Genomic DNA, 21385 nt, shown 5'->3' with positions numbered 1-21385 from the left:
CCCAGGGTAACCTTCCAGGGGCTACATGAGTTGGAGATTGTAGAGTACAGGGTGGACAGGGACATACTACAAGAATTGATTGAGCTCTGCAGCCCTCATCTCAGACCCAGAGCCAAAAGAGGGGAAACCATCCCAGTGGAAACAAAGGTATGTGTAGCCCTTAGGATATTGGTTACAGGTACTTTCCAAAGACCAACTGGGACATGATGGGACTCTCACAGGCATCTGCTTCCAGGGTACTCCACCAGGTCCTGGATGCCATGCTACATGCCAGTGAGCACATTTATTTTCCTCTGACACCTGAGGTGAGGGCCAGCAATATGCAACACTTCTACTATGTAGCACACTACCCTGAGGTACAGGGTGCCATAGACTGCACTCATGTACACATCAAGTCACCACCCGGTGAGGAGGGTAGAATCTGTCAACCTCAAGGGGTAGCAGTCCATCAACTGACAGGTCGTGTGCAATGCCCAGGACATTATTATGAATGTGTGTGCTGGTAGCCCTGGCAGTTATCATGACTCCCATATCTGGCAAGCATCACAGCTGTACCAGATGTTTGCTAGGGGGGACATCCCACATGGCCATTTACTGGGGGATGCTGGCTGCGCACTGGAACCGTGGATGATTACACCCATCAGAAATCCACACACACCTACTGAAGAACACCATAATGATGCACATGCACAAACTAGGGACATCACAGGGTGTGTGTTTGGGCTTCTGAAGTCACGGTTTCAGTGCCTCAATATATCTGGTGGAGCCCTGCAGTACTCTCCAGCCACATGTGCCCATATGTTCACAGTATGTGCCATGCCACACAATATGATCCTGTGGCAACGGCTGCAGCAGGATCTGCAAAGGAAAGAGATACAGAGCTCCCCACTAGTGCCTACATCACCACAACCACACTCACAGGAGGACTAGGAGGAGGAACCCCCTGATGATGTCCCTGTATGCAACATAGGTGTGCCCAGTATGCCCTGGCTTTGGCTAAAAGGCAACACATAGCACATTCACTGACAACCTAGGGCCCTAGGGACTAACACCATATAGTTAAATTGTTGATCCCAGACAACCCACACAACCTGTACCTATCCATGTATTGGTTGAGTACTGCTTGCATCACACAAAGTCAGCCCTGAACTACAGTCTTGTCAACTGCTGCATTTGCAAGGTAAGTCTATAACCTACACACTACTTGTCAGAATTACTATACTACGGTATTGTATGCATGGATCTGCTGCATTTATGCAAAAAAATATAGTGGTCTATGTGGCAGAAGTAACATCAGTCAAGAATGTTGCTAAACAGTGGGGTCACATGACATTTGGACTACTGCCTATCCCAGCAGATCATGTGCTGTTGTTACCCCACCCCAACACAGCAGTGTTCCCATATAACTGCTTTAACAGTAACTCAGCAATGGTATATCAGCAGACCAGGCAATCTCAGGGCTGTAACATAGAACTTGATCACACTCTGGCAGCCTGTGTGGCTCAGTGGACTAGGGAAGTTAGCATGGATGATGGTGTTGATGCATCTAATCTGGAAGTAGTCACATCTTTTGCATTTGAGGTATTATTATGTTGGTGTTTTCACAGAATGAAAGTCTGTGTGTGGTTCATCCAAGTGATTTGCCAGAAAAACACAAATTTTATGTGGAACCATGAGCCAAAACTCTGAACATTCTGCGAAACTCTGGACAGTTGAGAGGTATAGTCTGTAACACTCAAAATCCCAGACTGGAGTACAGGTAAGTGTGGTCTGGAGTCACTGTATAAGTACTGACAGTCACACTGGGCATGCCCAAATGCTTAGTTAAAATGAGCGCGATTCTGTTGCCCCATCGTCAGACTGATCTATTATGTACAGATATGTCTAGACATACAGACATATACGTATACATATCCATCTGTCACACTCTCTCTTGCATATATAGTATATCTATCACTATGTAGTGTTAAATACATATATACCAATATATATATATAATATCATTGATACATAGACTCTCCCCATATATCTACATAACGCATACACATATAGACACACACAGCTACATTTATATACACATCCATGTTAATTACAGAAATATGTGTGGATGTCTGTATTGTCCTACATACCCTAATAGTGGTAAGTAAATCTGCACTGTCATACATCCATACTCAAAGAATCCAAACTAAGGACACAACAGTATATAATCCAATTACCTACAGACCCCTGTGCCTGCTGGATGTCACAACATAGACACAGGTGAGCAGATGGTGTAATGTATAATGATGTAAATGGATGCATGGACAGGGCACATTGTTCTTGACACAGGCTTGCCCATCTAACTGCAAGCAGCCACATATGGCCATACTGGTAAATGTACACACATAGTTAGGATAATAATAGTAATCCCACTGCTAGGATACTAGATGCAGATAACAGTATGAAGCAGTATAACTCTGCAGACCACAGATACTGTTCATCACAGGCATAGTTTGTGTAATGCACAAGTACTGTGCCTGCAATCACATATAGAACAGACAACCTGTGGCGCATGCTATACATACTGTGATCTACAGTGTGTAAGACTAGATAGGTAGGGGTTCTATTCTCACTGCAGGCTACTTAGTGTGAGTGTCTGCGTGTGTGTGTGTATACCTCTTCAAATCAACTGCCATGCCCTCATGGGCTGTCCACCTGCAATGGTTATGCACTTTTTCGCCCACATAACTTGCTGCTTACTTCCACACTACCCTCTTCTACAAGGCCTGATGATGTCATCCACCTTAACAGTACCAGCTGATAGTGTAGTATCAGGACTTAAACCGTGGTGCGTACAATATATACTGTGATCTACAGTGTGTAAGACTAGATAGGTAGGGGTTCTAAATCTCACTGCCAGCTACTTGGTTTGTGTGTGTGTGTGTGTGTGTGTGTGTGTGTGTGTGTGTGTGTGTGTGTGTGTGTGTGTGTGTGTGTGTGTGTGTGTGTGCATGTATGTGTATACCCCTGCAAAACAACTGCCATGCCCTCATGGGCTATCCACCTGCAATGGTTATGCACCTTTTGGCCCTGTAACTTGCTGTTGGCTTCCACACTGCCCTCTTCTACAAGGCCTGATGATGTCATCCACCTTAAGACTACCGGCTGATAGTGTAGTATCAGGACTTAAGCCATGGCACATGCGATAAAGACTGTGATCCACAGTATGTAAAACTAGATAGGTAGGGGTTTTAATGTCACTGCAGGCTATGTGGTGCATGTGTGTGTCCCAATGGCATAAATGTGATCATCTTGGTAACAGAAATATTTGTATGGTTTTGCAGTATTTTATTTGTAGCGTGTGCTGTGACCCCCCCCAATGGACTGACCACAACAAGGCCTGCTGATGTCATCAAGCACAGTATGTCCTGAACTGATAGTACTAGCACACATGAGGTGTGTAGCATGCATCATGTACTGTGATCTGTAGTGTGTACCATTACATAGGTAAGTATTCTCATCTACATACAGCTAACTTGCACTATGTGTGTGCCTTAGTGTGTACACAGTGATTGGGAGTGGTCTTAGCCTCCATGTAACCATGGTTGTGTGTGAGCCTGTTAGAGCATTTTACATCATGTTATGAAACCATAGGACGTTTGAACTTCACTGGCATAACAGCCATACAGCCCTCACAATCATAAACCTCTTTATACCCGTAGTTACAGGATCAGCACATATTGCCGCAGTCCACAAGGGACACAGGCAGATGCCCTGTGTTGAGATAATGGTCGCCCAGCCATTTACACAGACTGCATGTGGTGAGGTGCACTGAGGTGCTTTGTGTGCCATTAGGCAGGGTTCTGTTTCAGGGGTGTGTTTAAGTCTGCTAGACAAATCTCTCCCACAAGCATGTAGTACCAACGTCACATATAAGGTTAATGTCCTTACAGTGGGTTATCCGTCTACTATGCTTCCTACAGATACGCAGCATATGCAATAGAGCAGGGTCACACATTGCCCTGTATGCAAGGCACAGATCACCTCTGCATAGTCTATATGCCACAGGTGACAATGACACTCATTGCAGACTATCCCCATTGAACACATACTGGAGACATGAAGTGACCTTGTGAGGGATCATACTGTTGTGTACAATTGCCAGTGCTGCTTTGAAAGGTACGTCACCAAATGACCATTGTACTCGGATATTGGCATGTTGAGGGAACAATACTTGGAGGCTATGAGCATGTCAGTTAAAGGTGACTGTGGCCTCAGCTATGCCATATGATTCCTGCCATACCACTGTAGAGACAGGGTAATCTGAGGCACATTAGGTGTAAACCTGTGTGGCCAGGTTTGTGTGCCCAGTTTGTTCACCCCTGACTATGTACATCATATGTTGCAACTGATGTGCTACTTACCAGGTACATAGGTCTAACTGATGGAATTGACACTGCATATGTATTTACATGGAGCTTATAACCATTATAATGTCAACAGGCATGTGTTTGCAATACCCTGTTGCAGGATAGTGACATACCACAGAGACTGTATGGGTGCTAACAATTTGTAGGCATCAGCCAAATTGTTAGTCACACTCGGTCAGTAGTCACGTGTACTGTGGTTGAATGGATTCCAAGCAGTAGAGGACCCAGGACTCTGCCCTGTTGAGCACTTCTGCTGACAGATCAGCTATTGGAGGTAGATGTCCCTGTGTTGTGTATGTGTGCCAGCAATGGGCCACTTAGTGACCCCTACAATGATAGTATCGTAGATGCCTAAGTGGGTACTTTGTAAATGTTGCCTGAGCAGAGGATATAGTCAGATGGCTTGGCTGAGTCTAGGGGGTTGTATGCCCTGATGTGCCCTCACCCAGGTCCATGGTCACTGCCTCAGAAATATCCACCACATGTAACAGTTATGCTCCCCTGTCACACATCCAGACTGTGTGCAGTCATCTGTGTGTAGAACGCATATATGTGTGCTGATCAGCTCCATGATGATTGCCCTATGGATACTCAGCCAAAGAGGTGTATAGTTATGTTGGTCATTGAATCCATCACCTCTGTGCAAGGGTATAACAGCTGCCTTTGTACACTCAGCTGGTGTGCAGCCAGTAGTGTCGGTATGACTGCAAGGGTGTCCCAATGGTGTTAGTAATCCTTGTCAGATCACATGTGGGATGCAGCTTGGAATGTTAGCATGTGCAGTAGATGCTGTGTATTCTCCAATGGGAGGCCAGTTATGAACTGCTCTGCAAATATGGAAGATATGGGACAGGTTGTAGGAATGACAAGTGTCACATGTGGTGGGGACAAGGGAGTGTAGTTGACGTAGCCAGTGTGGGTGTACAGGTCAGGTATGAGTCCAGACCCATCATATGTGGTATCATGACTTATAAGGTCAGTGAAAATCTGGGCCTGTCGTTTGAGGTCACACATGTAACTACACTGTGCGCTGTGGTTCTGCTTTGTGTGGGTGGCTACTTTTATCACTTACCCTGTCTACTCAACATCACAACAACACTATGTGTTTATTTTAGCTAAGGAGGTAGGGGGAACACCCTCATCCCAACTGTCACACAGCACAGTCCACCTGTCACTGTACAGCCTGTTAATGGCAGTTGTTCAGTCAGGTTTGCTGAGCTATGATGAGACTGTGTCCCTCCTGTCACATACAGCTGATTTCATGCCATTGTAATGCTGCTGACATAATGCATGGGTGTAGAGCTCTGCATACTTGCCTGTCCCATCTGAACAGGGGGTGCAGTCACGCTATGTCAACCATCCCAGAGGAGGTAATAAATGGCTTTCTTGACATATATGTCTGTATTGTCTGCAAGAGGGGATGACGTCCTAGTAGTTCTAAGGAGACTTAACTGTGGCCAGATCCTACCAGGGAGGACCTCACATTGGAGGGGGCTGTACTGGTCACCCATATTGGTAAATATATGATCCACTATGTTGGTTCCCATGTGGGGATGTCACAGCACTGCTGCAGGCCATTGTAAGTAAGGACCTGGACCATCCTTTGGCAAGTGAGCTGCAGCATGACTAAGCAACACAGTGTGTACACATTACACTTCCCTAATGTGTATGCCTGTGCTCTGTACAGACATCTTGCAGGACTCTCTTCCTGCAACATGCTGGAAGTGACTGCAACACTTACTTGCACGGAGGACAACTAACAGGTAGTGCCAAGTGGTGTCCCCAGATCTCTGAGTCATGTCACCTGAAATGCCATGACAGCAGTTAGCATGGATACGAGCACTGACACTGTCATACACCTAGTGACACCAGACAAAACACTCTTACATTTGCTGAACGCAAGATTATGCTTACCGGCTGTAACTGGCAGAGCCCACTGAGTGTTACACTATGCAGTGGATGTCAGACATATGTCTCACTCCAACAACCAGGGCCTGACAAGGTTTATTACAATATTAGCCCAGCAGGCCTTGCTGGAAACTGTGTACATCATGTACAGAGTATTATGTCAGTTGATGGATAGGCAAGTGTCTGACAGTCATACTCTGGGAAGATAGCAGTGGGAGACCTGCACTGCAGTGACGCCAGTCACCAGTGCAGTTCACCATACTCCATTTTTGGCTTACCCCGCCTACCTATTCCCTCTCTGCAGTCACAGCCAGTGCCAGTGACCTCTGAGTACATTAGCAGGTGATTTTTGACAGCTCCAAATATGCAGTCTCCCACACAGAACCAACAGGTATCAAGGATGGCCTAAGACACAATCAGTTGTACTTTGAGCCACTAACAAAGACAAACTGCCAACAACTGCACAATACTATCCTGTAAGACATGATCCACCCCTGTAAAATATTGTAGTGTCCACACACTGCACACAGTTGAGCCATTACACATGGAATTATGGACACAGAGAGTAATGTAGTGTTTGACTCTCACTGGTTGGTAAGATGTGGGAATGCATTCACTGTTGTACACCCTACACTGCCAGGTTTCAGATGTAAATCCTAGACTGTCACTGCTATACTAAATGTGGCATTCATCATGGCTATCAATGTGTGCAATGGCACCCTTGCTGTGTCACCACACAGGCATATCATGTAACTGTAGCAGCCACACAGGTTCCATGGTACACCAATACACAGGGTAGATAACATGTACTGTGGAGTCCATGTCATGACCGTACATGTGTAGTCTGTCCCCTAAATGCTTTGGAGGAAATGTGTCTGGCTCCATACAGGGAGGTGTTGGATCCCACTGTGTACCTCCTACGTATCCATGACAGGAATAACACATCTCACCTGTTCTACATGCCTACAACATAACTGTGGTATACATAGTACATGCTGGATAGAAAGGTATGTAACACAGACAGTACACCCTACATGAAACAGGCCCCCCATGCATGTGAAGCACACATCATGTGCAGGTTATATGGGATGCAGAGCACGACAATCATAACTGGTGTTGGGAAACTGTCTGTACTGGACACAGGATATTTGTAGATGGGTCATCACCACAACTTGTAGATGTGTGAGTTCCCAAAACCCTGGTAACACTTATCAAGGGTAGCAGACCTGTTCAAAGATTAGGGCTGCATGAGTGCAATGAATGCCGCCATTGTCCTTGTTAGCCTGTTATAGACATGTGAACCTATGGAGCCATGCACTTATAAGTGCTGTACCTTGCTGAAGACATATTTCTGCTGTGCTGACATGCCATCCTGTACTGCTTCATTGCCGCTGTGTATCCATAGATTATCCCAACAAACCCCTGAAACAGAAACAGATCCGTGACACACCTGTTATCAAGTAAGTATACAGCCATTACAACATCATACAATATAAGGTACACAAAATATGTGGCATACTCATGACAAATGCCAGTATACAGTATCTGTCGTTAACCACTACAAGTGGCATGGCAAAACAACACTGCATTATACACGTATATGTAAACTAATATAGTCACCCTGTGCATCAGACAGATAGCTTCATTTCCCTGCATCGATGGCGAGGATGATGGGGATGCGGCACAGGTATCATCACTTGCACAGGGTGTTTGGGTGTGGAGGAGGCCTAGGCTGACCCAAGCAGTTGACAGCATGTGTCTGAGTCAGGAAGGGAAGCAGACAAGATGGACCATGGAAAGGTGCCGTGCATGTCTGTAGGTGACCTGCATTTGACAGTGGTGTGTGAGTGTGTTCATGTACACAGTCAGGCTCAGTGCTAGCCCTGCATTTGTGTATGTTGGACAGCTTTGGACTGTATATGGAAGAGTTGACAGTTCACTTTCTCCATCCCTGAACACAGGAACTGTCTCTACCAGGAGTTGCACTGGCACTTCCATGCCCAAGGTCAGAAGTGGTGCTAGTACCGGATGGTGACTGCTGTCTGCTGGGACCATGTCCCTCATGGGAACACCCAGGGCCACGAGCCCATGGCCTGCCATTTTGTGGTGTGGACTGCACACTCCTCTCTGTAGCGCTGGATGTACTGCCACTATGGGAGAGTGATTGTGCATGACCACATGCACTCTCAGCAGATGGGGTTGCTGACCTACTTCCAAGAATCCGATGCTTAACTCCAACCACACATTTCAGCACAGACAACGTGCAGTCCATCACGGACACTTTCTCAGTCCACCTTCTGTCCACTGCATCAGTCAACCAATCCATGTTGTCCCCAATGTAGTGGAGGCAGTCACAGATGTCACACTGTGCTGCATCCATAACTGTAAGCATATGTCTGATGTTCCATTCAGAAACATGCCTGTGCCTCCATGATGGCCCAAAACATGTGCCAAGTGACCTGTGATGTGACACCTGCAACAGGTTGTGGACAGACAGCAGGCCTCCTACCTGCACCCCTGTCAATCCTCCTGTGTGGGAGCTTACCAGCTCTGGCTATGGCCAGTGTCTACCCTCACTGGAGCCATAGTTGCCACACTTTCCTTTTCAATGTCCCCACCCTCTGCCTGCCCAATATCCGTGGCCTCTGGGGACAGGGTATGTGTGGCTATACTGACTGTGCATGGTGACAATGGAGGCAGAAGAGGGATGTCTAATTCTGGGACAGATTTAGCCTCCAACACCCCCACCTGTGCCTCACTGTGGCCACCATCATCATCAGCCCAAAGAGACATCAACATCAGATTGTGTAGGGGACAGAAACCAGCCCCCCGGTCACCTATAATAAGAAAGAAAGAAATGCTACATGAATACCTGCACTATTGTGTATGAAAAATCCACCAATACTCATAATAAGAAAGACCCACAACTGGATTAGCAGTTAAATTTTTCCTCTCCGCTTTCCTCCAAATTAGACGTCCTCAGAACAAAATACACATTCAACTCAAGACTTTACAACAATCACTTCAAGTAAACCAAGTAAAACATGACCAGTATAACTTATTAAGCAATATGACACTATACTTGATAAATCGACACAAAAAACCCAGTACACCTATATTAACAAATATATTAAAATACACTTTTGACTACCTAATATAATGTCCTTTCAACCTTTTGTGTTTTAAAAGGAATTTTAGAGTAAATGCCTCATTTAAACCAGGAGGCTTATATTTTCTTAACTGTCACTGCCAAAGTGCTTCTATTTGTTCAGCTACACTCCTGTGATTACCCCCCCCCCAAGATCCTTATGTACCTGTTTCAGAATGGAAAATAAAAACATTCTTCCCTGTTTACACATGGCATTATTGCAGCCTTTAACTTTAATAGAACATAAATGTTCCTTAACAACAGTGTCATGCTTACCAGGAGCAGGACAATGGCCTTGGCCACTACCTAATGGACCTGTAAAAAGTTGAAGATGAGGTAATGCCTGTACCAATGCATGTTGCAGCACAATAAGGTAATGCATCCATATAGCTCACATTTACAGTACCCACTGTGTTACTTGTTGTACTGGCCACATTCTGAGTATGACAGTACAACTGAGGTAAAACCCTCCCCCCAAAAGACCTAAGACCTGACACCCACGTAAATGTATGTACAGCCTGACACATTGACTGCTACAGTATTACAGTGCTGATCACAGTAAGCCTACCTGCACCCTCCTCTGCTGTGGAACCTGTGGCACCCACATCCATGATGTACGGTGTGATGGATGCCTGGGAGCTGTCATGTGTGCCTAGGTTTGCCAGGAATTCCTCAGTAGATGAGAGTGATTGTTCCACTCCAGGCTCTCTACTGGTGACGGCATGATCCCTGGCTACATTTGTTGTCCTTCATCATGCAACATTGACCATGTCCATTGTGCGGTGTTGAACCTGCTCATATGTCTTGCCCTGATGGCCCATGCCATTCACATCACAGACAAGGTCTGCCCACAATGCAACCTGCCATTCCCTGTTTTGCCTCCCCCTGAACAGTAGGATGTGATGATGATGCCTTAGTCCTTCAAGTATAACTTCATTTTCTGAATCACAGAAGGGTGCATGGCATCTATAATACATGATTTCTGAAAAACAAAAAAGGGGACCAGATTACAGGATCATATACGTGGAAGTACAGTATGTAGAGACACAGCAAGGACAACATGGCTGGCACTATCCACTGCTTGCTCACACATGTCATACTCCACAGTGTTCAAACATACTTAGTGTGTGTATACAACTGAGACAGTAGCTATAGTCAGGTATTCCCATGAGTGCCAATGACAGATCTGCCGTATAATCATACACCTAACACTCTGGTCTACTGTGGTGTGTCCCCTACGGGCAACCTCTGTAAATACTTTCTGAATTTGTAAAGATGCGTGTATTAATACTTATTCCTGTAATATTTTACTATATAGTACTTTATACTCTTATTGTACTCTGTATATTGTATTGTATTCTGTCTTCTGTATTTTTGGAGTTTTTCAACCCCGGGCCTCCACTGAAAACGAGCTCCCTAGGCCCAATGAACTTCCCCAATCATCAACTGGAAATAAATAAATATGTCATAGGAACAGTGCCACACGGTTAGCAGTGTGCTATTACAACCACTATAAAGGGACAGTCCGAGACCAGTGTGCCACAATGACAACAGACAATGCACGCTTCATGTATAGTACATCCTGTGTAGGTGTAAGACAGCAAGAGATTACTGAGATGTCATTATCACAGGTCTATGACAGGTTTAATGCTGTATTCCCTATTCCCCATACATCTACTCACCCATCTGCATCCTGTTGCACACAAAATCAGTTACATACCTGATGGAGTGCAGTACTCCTCTGTTGATAAGTGGTGATAGTAAAGTTTTCACAAAGGCGTGCTCTGTGTGAGGAAAGTCTCGTACAGACTGGTTCCCCATAGCCAGCTGCTTGCCTTTTAAACATGCTTCTCATCAGCAGGTGATTGCCTCTAAACCAATCTGTGGGTCTGAAATGCAAACTGCAGCTAACACAGCTGATTTGCACTATCATCAGCCAATGACATGCAGTGACTGTACTTTATATAAGGCCTTCATGTAGGTTAGAGCCTCTTTCTGATATGTTGTGCTGAACATTACTGGGGTGAGAAGACTACATCATCGCAGAGGGTAGGTCTGTAGCAGACACCTTTACATAGATATGTGTGTGCTACAGGCTGCACCTGCTGCTGTTGCTGGTAATAGACATAGGCTGATAGTGTGAACACTTTGGAGGGCAACAGCCTGTAGGAGTAACTGTAGGAGCTGTGTCAGCTTTGTTGTAAAGGCAGAGCCAGAGTGACCATAATAAATTGCAAAAGTAAAACTAGTAAAATAAGCAGACCCGAACCAGAAGGAACATCAGCTTTAATGTAGACCACCAAACTGACTAAGCGCTTTCACCCACAATTGGGCTTCATCAGAGTCAGCGAACAGTACAACAATTAACACTTAAATACCAATTGGAGGCAATAAATCACATGAGTACCATAGTGCATTTAAAAATTAACCCACAAGCATCCAATTAATTCAGCTCGAACCCTGGTATATGCTTAAACAACAGTAATGAATACATAAATATACATGTTAAATAAATATCACACTTGTTAAAAACTGTAAAACTTTTATGTTGAAACCCTGTCATAAAAATGAGTAACCATGAATTATGTTATAAAAATTTAGTATACATTATATAAGCTGGGATTTGTGTTTTAATACACAGGCTATAGAGATGCTGTCATTAATGCCTGGTGCATTGGATGCATCCAGGCGTAGCTGCCACAGACATTTCCTAACTTCCAGTAAGGTTTTAAAACCTGCCCCAAAATCCTTCATGGCTAACTTGTCAATAACAAAAAATTTTTTTTTGAAATTAGTACAACTCTTACTTTGATTAAATAGGGCATTAGTGGTTTTGTTATTCTTAATGTCCCTATTATGTTCCAATATACGAAGTCTAAGTTTCCTTGTAGTCATCCCAACATAAAACACGGTACATGATAGGCATGTAGCCACATAAACAACCATCTTTGTATTACATTTACAGTGTCCTGGACATCTTAATGTTCTCTTGTAACTGTAAATCTGCACATATAGTCCATCGATGTATTTGCACACACTACATGTACCACATTTACTCATTCATGAGGGCCTATTGTCATGATTTATGGAATTTTTCTCAAATAATTCTTTTAAATTAGAACCTCTGCTGTTAATAAACCTAGGAACTAAGCCTAATGCATCTTTGGTTTCTTGGGTAAAAACACTATCCCATGCAGTGCATATAAAATATTTCTTACTTTTGCCCCTGTTGGATTACACTCCATAACCATAGCGGAGGAATACTTTTGACTGGTGTTGTCCTTACCAGGGGTGTTGACATTATTTTGTTTTCTGTTGTTGTCCATAAGGATGGGCATAAAATCACACATTCTTCTCCTCTCAATCTCTATACTGTATTTGTAGAGTAATTCCATCGGGTATCCTCTATTCCTGAACATATCCATCAAATGTGTCATTTCAGCCTTAAAACAGGCTTCCTGACTTGTTAATCTGGATATCCGTATCATTTGCCCCTTTGCCACATTTTTCTTTTGATAGTCAGGATGGCAACTGTCATAGTGTAAAAAAGAATTACTGTATATTTTTTTGCTGAAGATTTTAGAGTGAATTTGGTCATCATCTTTACATGACTGAATATCCAAGAACTCAATTTTGTCTTTATCAATGTGATTTGTAAATTTAAGGAACTCAGTTGTTTGGTTCAGTTAACTAATAAATGCTTTTTCATCACTTTTAAAGCCCTTCCATAAAATTATAATGTTGTCCAAATATCGTAAATATAACATAAATTTGGACTTATATTCTGATTTGAAAATTATGCTCCCAGTCTACTAATACCAAATTGGCATAGATGGGTGCACACCTGGCTCCCATCGCAACCCTGTTTGTCTGTTTATAATATTCACCATCAAAGAATAGGAAGTTATTAAGTAGTACCATCTCAAGTAATTCTATCAAGAGGCTTCTCTTAACTTGGTGTAAATCACTGTGTTTCACTAAACTATTACTGAACATGTCCAACCTGATCTGGTGGGGGATCACAGAAAATAAATTGATGACATCAACTGTCACAAACCAATATTCCTCACTAACATCACTATTGGTATTCCTTATACAATCCAGACAATGCCACGAATCTTTCAAAATGTATGGTAATTTGTCCAGTGCGTTCTTACATGTAATATCAATATAGGCCGTAAGGTGCTCAGTCTTTGAGCCCTTGGCTGTAACAATGGGCCTAAATGGTGGACAATTTTCATTCTTATGGATTTTAGGAATACCAAAAATTGAAGGAATGATGGGATCTTCCACAGAAAAATATTTATATTCATCGTGTGAGATAATCCCTTCACACATGTATTCATACAATTGCCAATCAATTTTAGTGTAAGCTCTTTGTACATCAAATTTAGATACCATTTCATAGGTTTCTACATCATTTAGTAATATCCGCATTCTACATTCATAATCAGTGTTTGTCATAATAAAGTCCCCTCCACCTTTATCGGGTTTCATAACCCTATATTGGTTACTGTGAGATAATTATTTTAAACAAAACTGTTCTGCTGTAGTTAGGTTACTGTTGGATAGTGTTTCTCATTCTAAACATCTATGTATTTGTGCACCACAAAGACTCTTAAAAATCATAACAGCAGGGTTATACGGTGGAATGAATACACTACTTCTTTTAAGACTTATATGTTTGTTATCATAGTCTGGACAAATATTATTACCAAAAAAACAGCCTTAAATTAAGAAGCCTGGTGCATAATCTTAGGCTGATCAGTAGTCTCCCTATCTCATATCTAAAAGTGGGGACAAACGAAAAACCTCTTTTAAAAAGACTAACATGATGTTTAGTAATCATGAAGTCAGAATAATTGTAAATTTTAAAATCATGGTCACCCTGTAACTTAAAATTAATTGTAGTATTAATACAATCAACATCATTGAATTCATCAAAACTAAACTCATCACTGTTGCAAGAAAACATCTCAAGTGTGGGAACATTATTTTGCATTTCATCACTAAACAATAAAAATGAATCTAGTTGTTGTAATTCTCCTGGTGGTTGTGTCACTGACTGTATCGCATTTGGCATTGACCTCCCCATCTCTCCCTTTGTTGGTAATTCTAAAGCTTCGGGTTCTCGTGTCTGCATAACTCTGATATTGCTCCTTAACCGGTCTGAATGCCTCATTGTTTGTGAATTGTCTAAAAAAGCATCATTAATTTCTCATATATCTGTTTGCACAACCCCCAGTTCATCTCCAGAATCCCTAACAATCTCATTGTTCTCATTATCTCCACCCATATTTGTATCCCTTCTTTGAGAGGGATATGCCCTTTTTTCTTTATATTCTAAAGTGTCTCTAATGATTTTTTTTTTGCTTTCTTTCCAAACTATTCTTAACAAATTTATCCGCATCCATCAAAATTTTATCAAATTGTGCCTTATTGATTTCAAACAATAGATTGTTAAAAATACTGTGTTTTAAGGTCAACAATTCACTTTTTAATTTGGTTAATTTAGCTGTATTGTCTCGAATAATAATACACATTAAATCCATGCCTGTGTGGTCATATAATGCCAGCAATTCCTGAAATGCTTCTGAGTTTTCTTGAATACCCATGGGTAACTTAAAAACTCTAAGCCCCCTCGGCACCTGGTTTAACTCAATATAGCTTTCCAGAAATGCAGTATCCATCTGAAGTGATTTAATTTTTTTTAGTTAACTTCTCAAATAATTGTAGTTGAGAATTAAAATTACCAAAACCCATGCCCTGCTCAAGGGCTAACTCATTAGGTAATACAGGTGGAGCTAATAGTGTTGTAAGATCAGGTAATACAGCTGACAGCACTGGTTCCTGGCTCCCCCGTCTCTCAGGCCTACCAGAATCTCCATTCATACCTCTGCCCCCTGCTCTCATATTCGAAAACCCTGAGGGGCCTGGTGGTGTGTGTAAAGTAAGCAATTCTGCTTGTGAACTGGAAATGGTAACATTGTTGTTATCACTCACATTACCAGGTCCATTAGCTTATAGTAGAGAAATAATTTGTCGGGATAAGTCAGTGTATTGGGCTATAAGATGCTCCATCTAATTTGTGTAAACGTAATACTCTTGAAGTAAGGTAATAACTATTCCACTAAGCAGTGTCAATATATCAAGATAACAATATTGTAGAATCCAAAAAGCTTCTCCACTCAATGTTTCAATCACAAATTAACAACTAAAATAATATTTGATACTGCAATACCAAAATACAAAAGTTTCTGCCCTAAAAAACACTAGCAGATTCTCAGCTCATTAACTGTTCCGTATAAATGAGGTGCTTCCCTGAGTATAATAGTGTATAATAAATAGCAATAAACAGTTCAACTCTGCAATACCCTCATATTAAAATTGCATCACATACACAGCTCAAAAAAAATTTTTGTCTGTCCTTTGTGTGAAGTTCTCAGCAAGAAAAAAGGGGCTGATCAGCTCGAATGTAACAAAAATAAAAAAGTTGTATTATTCAGCCCAGTTTCTCAGCTTCTCAATTCAAAATAGTAAATCAATACACGGTGGAGAGGTTGTTCCACTACAGGCTCTCTACTGGTGACAGCATGATCCCTGGCTACATTTGTTGTCCTTCGTCATGCAGCATTGACCATGTCCATTCTGCAGTGTCGAACCTGCTCATATGTCTTGTCCTGATGGCCCGTGCCATTCACATCACGGACAAGGTCTGCCCACAATGCAGTCTGCCATTCCCTGTTTTGCCTCCCCCTGGACAGTAGGATGTAATGATGTTGCCTTAGTCCTTCAAGTATAACTTCATTTTCTGCATCACAGAAGGGTGCATGGCATCTACAATACATGATTTCTGAAAAACAAAAAAGGGGACCAGATTACAGGATTATATACGTTGAAGTACAGTATGTAGAGATGCAGCAAGGACAACATGGCTGGCACTATTCACTTCTTGCTCACACATGTCATACTCCACAGTGTTCAAATATACTTAGTGTGTGTATACAACTGAGATAGTAGCAATAGTCAGGTATTCCCATGAGTGCTAATGACAGATCTGCCGTATGATCATACACCTAACACTCTGGTCTACTGTGGTGTGTCCCCTATGGGCAACCTCTGTAAATACTTTCTGAATTTGTAAATATGTGTGTATTAATACGTATTCCTGTTATATTTTACTATATAATACTTTATACTCTTATTGTACTCTGTATATTGTATTGTATTGTATTCCGTTTTCTGTATCTTTGGAGCTTTTCCTCCCCGGGTCACCACTGAAAACTGGCACCCTAGGCCCAATGGACTTCCCCAGTCATCAACTGGAAATAAATAAATATGTCATAGGAACAGTGCCACACAGTTAGCAGTGTGCTATTACAACCACTATAAAGGGACAGTCCAACGAGACCAGTGTGTCACAATGACAATAGGCAATGCACCCTTGATGTATAGTACATACTGTGTAGATGTAAGACAGCAAGAGATCACTGACATGTCATTATCATAGGTCTACGACAGGTTTAATGCTGTATTCCCTATTCCCCATACATCTACTCGCCCATCTACATCCTGTTGCACACAAAATCAGTCGCATACCTGATGGAGTGCAGTACTCTTCTATTGATAAGTGGTGATAGTAAAGTTTTCACAAAGGCATGCTCTGTGTGAGGAAAGTCTCATACAGACTGGTTCCCCATAGCCAACTGCTTGCCTTTTAAACATGCTTCTCATCAGCAGGTGATTGCCTCTAAACCAATCTGTGGGTCTGAAATGATAATTGCAGCTAATGCAGGTGATTTGCACTATCATCAGCCAATGACATGCAACCACTGCACAATATATAAGGTCTTCATGTAGGTTAGGGCCCCTTTCTGATATGTTGTGCTGGACATTACTGGGGTGAGGAGACTACATTGTTGCAGAGAGTAGGTCTGTAGCAGTCACCTTTACATAGAGATGTGTGTAGTACAGGCTGCAGCTGCTGCTGCTGGTAATAGACATAGGCTGATAGTGTGAACACTTTGGAGGACAACAACTTGTAGGAGTAACTGTGGGAGCTGTGTCAGCTTTGTTGTAAAGGCAGAGCCAGAGTGAGGCTATCCTTTCCACTCCAATTAAGGCATGTGTTTAAGGTAAGTATGTTAGGCAACAATATCACTAACAGAGTACTAGGCAACATGTTTGCTGTGTTCTTGGGTAAGATGGGGTATAGATATAGGAATATGTGCACCATTTGGGCAACTGCCAGGCCACGCGTTACAGTCTGGTAGTAATTTGCAGCATGTATGAAGGCAGGCCTTGTTACAAGCAGGGATTTCCAGTGGGTATGGCAGCTGTGATAATCTGCACAGTGACTTTGGAAGGATTGTGTGGTGCACTCTGATATTAGTGGCCCTCATTTGCAGTACCTGTGTTGGACATTCTGTGTGAATGCATATTAATGCATGATGTCACACTTTATGCACATATAAGTTTTGCTGAAGGGATATCTGAAGTATGGCCCTACCTGCAGGCCTGTGATCTCCATCACTGAAAAGCAGACATGTCATTTGAAATGCATTGGGTGGATAAAGAGTACATGACTCGGTCATTAATTGCTCCCTTCACAATACTGTAAATTCACTTCTACACACCACTGGATTTGAACCAAGGACTGTGTGTGGCAAAATGTAACATTTGCAAGGCAATTAACAAACTGGGCTACTGAGCCACTGCTGCAGCAGGTGTATTTGTAAGATATATGTGCACACATACAGGCTGTGACATACATTTTCTACATCCAGCAGTATGTGCGTGGCTTTATGTGGATGTATGTGTGTACCAGGATCCCAGTTGAACATGTATCTTGCCATTAATGCTTTAGCAGGTGTCTTTGTACATGCTGCTGCTGAAGGGCACATTTACCTGTTGTCACAGGCCTCACTTACATCCATTATTCTGTCATTGGCTTTCTAGTGGTTTACTATTGCACCAGAGTCCAACATACACTCCCATTTTTAATCTTTTTACTTTAATTACATTTTAATTAAGTTTGCGTGGCATGACACTCAGCTCTACTAAAACACACTTGACTGTAACAGGCAATTACTATGTTTTCTTTAAAGCATGTGTTTTAAGTAAGAGTTGTGTGGCATGGCAGGTTAATCCAGTGATCTGCAGGTGCGATGGCCTTGGGTTCAAAATACGGGACAGGTGTTTATTTTGTAAGTGTGTATTACAAGTTTAAAAAAAATTATAGTGAATATAGCTCTAGTCAGCTGAGCTTAGTGAAGCTGTGCGACACGCTGAGCTGCACAGCAATGCGCTAAAAATATAAAGAAAAGAAAAATGGGTAGATAGGAAAGGGGTGAAATGAGGTGCAAGTAGGGGGGAAAACATACTGAAATGCAGACAGGGATGTGCAGAAAGGGTGTAAGAAAGAACTATAGCTATCCATTTCTTGCATAGCAACAACTCTGCACTTTGACAGAATTTGTACATGACTTTGAATTCACAACCCCAGAGAGAGGGGTGAGGTTAACATAACTAAGTTGTCATGCCAATTCAGCCACATTACGTGTGTCTAGTGGACACATGTGAAATGGAGAGCTATGTATGGGACAATCATTTTTGGGGGGACAGGTGCCTTTTTTTTTTTTTTAATGTGAGAGTGGAATGTTGCAGAAGGGACATAGGTACGTGTGGGGGGAGGTATGTTGGGTAGGTGAGGATGCATTTGCAGACAGACAAGACAGTAGACAGGGGAGGTATGTGACACATGAGGGGGTGAACACCTTGGATAGGGAGGGTGTTATGGAATCCAAATCCCATCTGCCTCCATATGGCAGCAGCATGACTCACATCCTCACCCATGGGACTGTTGGCACTGCTCCTTCACTGCCCCAAGGGTGGCATTGCTGGAGGCTGGGCACCGGGATGAGGCTGCCCCACCAGGTCGGCCAGCATGCCCTCAATCCGGCACAGGCAGTGGTCAAACCTATGGTAGACTATCCTGTGCACCAAGACCAGCAGCTCATCCCAGGTAAGAACATCCCCTCCACCACCGGTCCTAGAAGGGGGCTAAGCCCCATCCCATAGGGTGGCACTACCCAAAGCCACAGGTAGTGCAGGGGCAGCAGAGGGGACACCAAAGAGAGAAGGGCTTCACCTAACCTGGGAATACTCGGCTCCCTTTCTGCTGGAATGTATGAGCCAATTAGGCAATGATAGAGCTGCCATCAGGCAAGGTCTTGGGGGGGCAAAAATATATTTTAAAAAATGCATTTATTGCAGCTGCCTTATGCCAGTATGTTGTCACCTGGTCACTCATATGTCAGTTGAGGAGAAAATATCAGAATAAACTGCAAGGGCGAACAAATGAAATCTCCCACCAAATAACCACACTGATGTGCATAATGGAAGCCAAAAAGGCGACATTCCTCAGAAGCAGAAGTATCTTCTCTGAGTGATAAACTGTTGATCTGTAAATAATTCAGTTAGTATCTACATGATGTCTGATGATAGGTAAAGGGAACTCTAGTAGAGCATGGCAGAGCTGAAAAAGAGCCAGGTTTGTGGAAAATGTCTTGAAAATGGTTACCTAGTATATGAACTTCATCTCTTAACATAAAATGTGTACAAAATCATATCAAAACCTGTACAGAAATATTAAAGCACAAAATGTAAATCATAGTCTTACTAAAAGTAAGACAAGTACCTGTGTATTTTTCCAGGGAGGCTGAACCCCCTCCATTCTCTTAAGCAGATATATATTAATTCCATGTTTGGGCTACATTATTGCAATGTAAGTAAGGGAATATTTGGTTAAACTAAACATTTCCTTTAACCTGAGGCAGTGTGATGTCAAAGTATGCATACTTAGTTTGTGGGGGCTTGGGGGTAGAGTCTGATTCACACTAAAAGAGTACAGGGGTGAGAGGTGCCACCACCCGCCTCCATACAAACAGAAACAATAAACATTTTTTATGTGCCATACAACAGATGTTCATGCATACAGTATTCTATGAAGAACTGCATCGTCTAGCTTGAATGTGCAATAACATTTGTGAGCTGTATAGAATTTAAGTACTGCCACTTATAAGTTCTTCATTTATGTGAGTGTTATTAATTATTGCAGAATTAATCTCTTCTTTTAGAAATGTATAATATGTCATGAAAGGAAAAAAACAGATTGGTCTTAAGCTTTATGTTGGGTTACTTATACCAAGCAGAAGCTATATTCCAGTTTTCTAACACATGCTGTCCAACCAGCCATGAATATTCTGTACATCAACTGGAAAACTTCACATAAACTACATATAGTTTGCTGTACTGTTTCTATTCAAAGGCCTCCATTTTCATAATTTTAAAATGATGATGTTTTACAAGACTGTTATTTCAGTTTCACTGATTAATTCATCCATCATTTGTCATACAGACCATTTGGAAAGATTATTCTAAGTAAATCAGACAGATCAACCAAGCCATAAACAAAGATTTGTGACCTCTATGAAAATAAAATGCTGTTGAATATACCTGCACATTTTAAACACATCACTGTTTTTCATACTCCTAACAGTGGGTCATTTTATTTCACTACTTACCACTTAAGTTTCTATGTTACTCTAGAGTGTGATTTATATACAAATGTTGTTTCTTTCGGCTTTTCCCGGTTAGGGGTCACCACAGCGGAACTCCGGTCCGCTAGTGATTTATATACAGATAAAGTATGTAAACTTCAGTCATTTTCCTAAAGGTTTCTAATGTTGAATAAATTGTGGCCTAAGAAGGTGACTCAAGAACTAACAATATTATCTACAGTCTTTGTTAAAGTGGGATTGCAGTACATGGGCCAGTCACTGAATCCAAACATAACTTTATTTGTTTGGTTCTCTTTCTGTGTTACACATGCTTTCAGTGTTTTGATTTTTGGACAGAA

The 21385-nt window shown here is 42.3% G+C and overlaps 1 protein-coding gene across 1 annotated transcript in view; it reads left to right on the top strand.

Annotated features, from left to right (window-relative positions):
* Positions 1 to 21385, top strand: part of GGT7 (gamma-glutamyltransferase 7) — a 590994-nt gene that overhangs the window by 534724 nt on the left and 34885 nt on the right. The window lies entirely within an intron of this gene.

Source organism: Protopterus annectens, chromosome 12.part0 (genome assembly GCF_019279795.1).
Source record: "Protopterus annectens isolate FY-2018-M chromosome 12.part0, PAN1.0, whole genome shotgun sequence".
Classification (NCBI taxonomy): domain Eukaryota; kingdom Metazoa; phylum Chordata; order Ceratodontiformes; family Protopteridae; genus Protopterus; species Protopterus annectens.
Note: the sequence above shows the minus strand (reverse complement) of the source record. Positions and strands in the feature narration are given on the sequence as shown.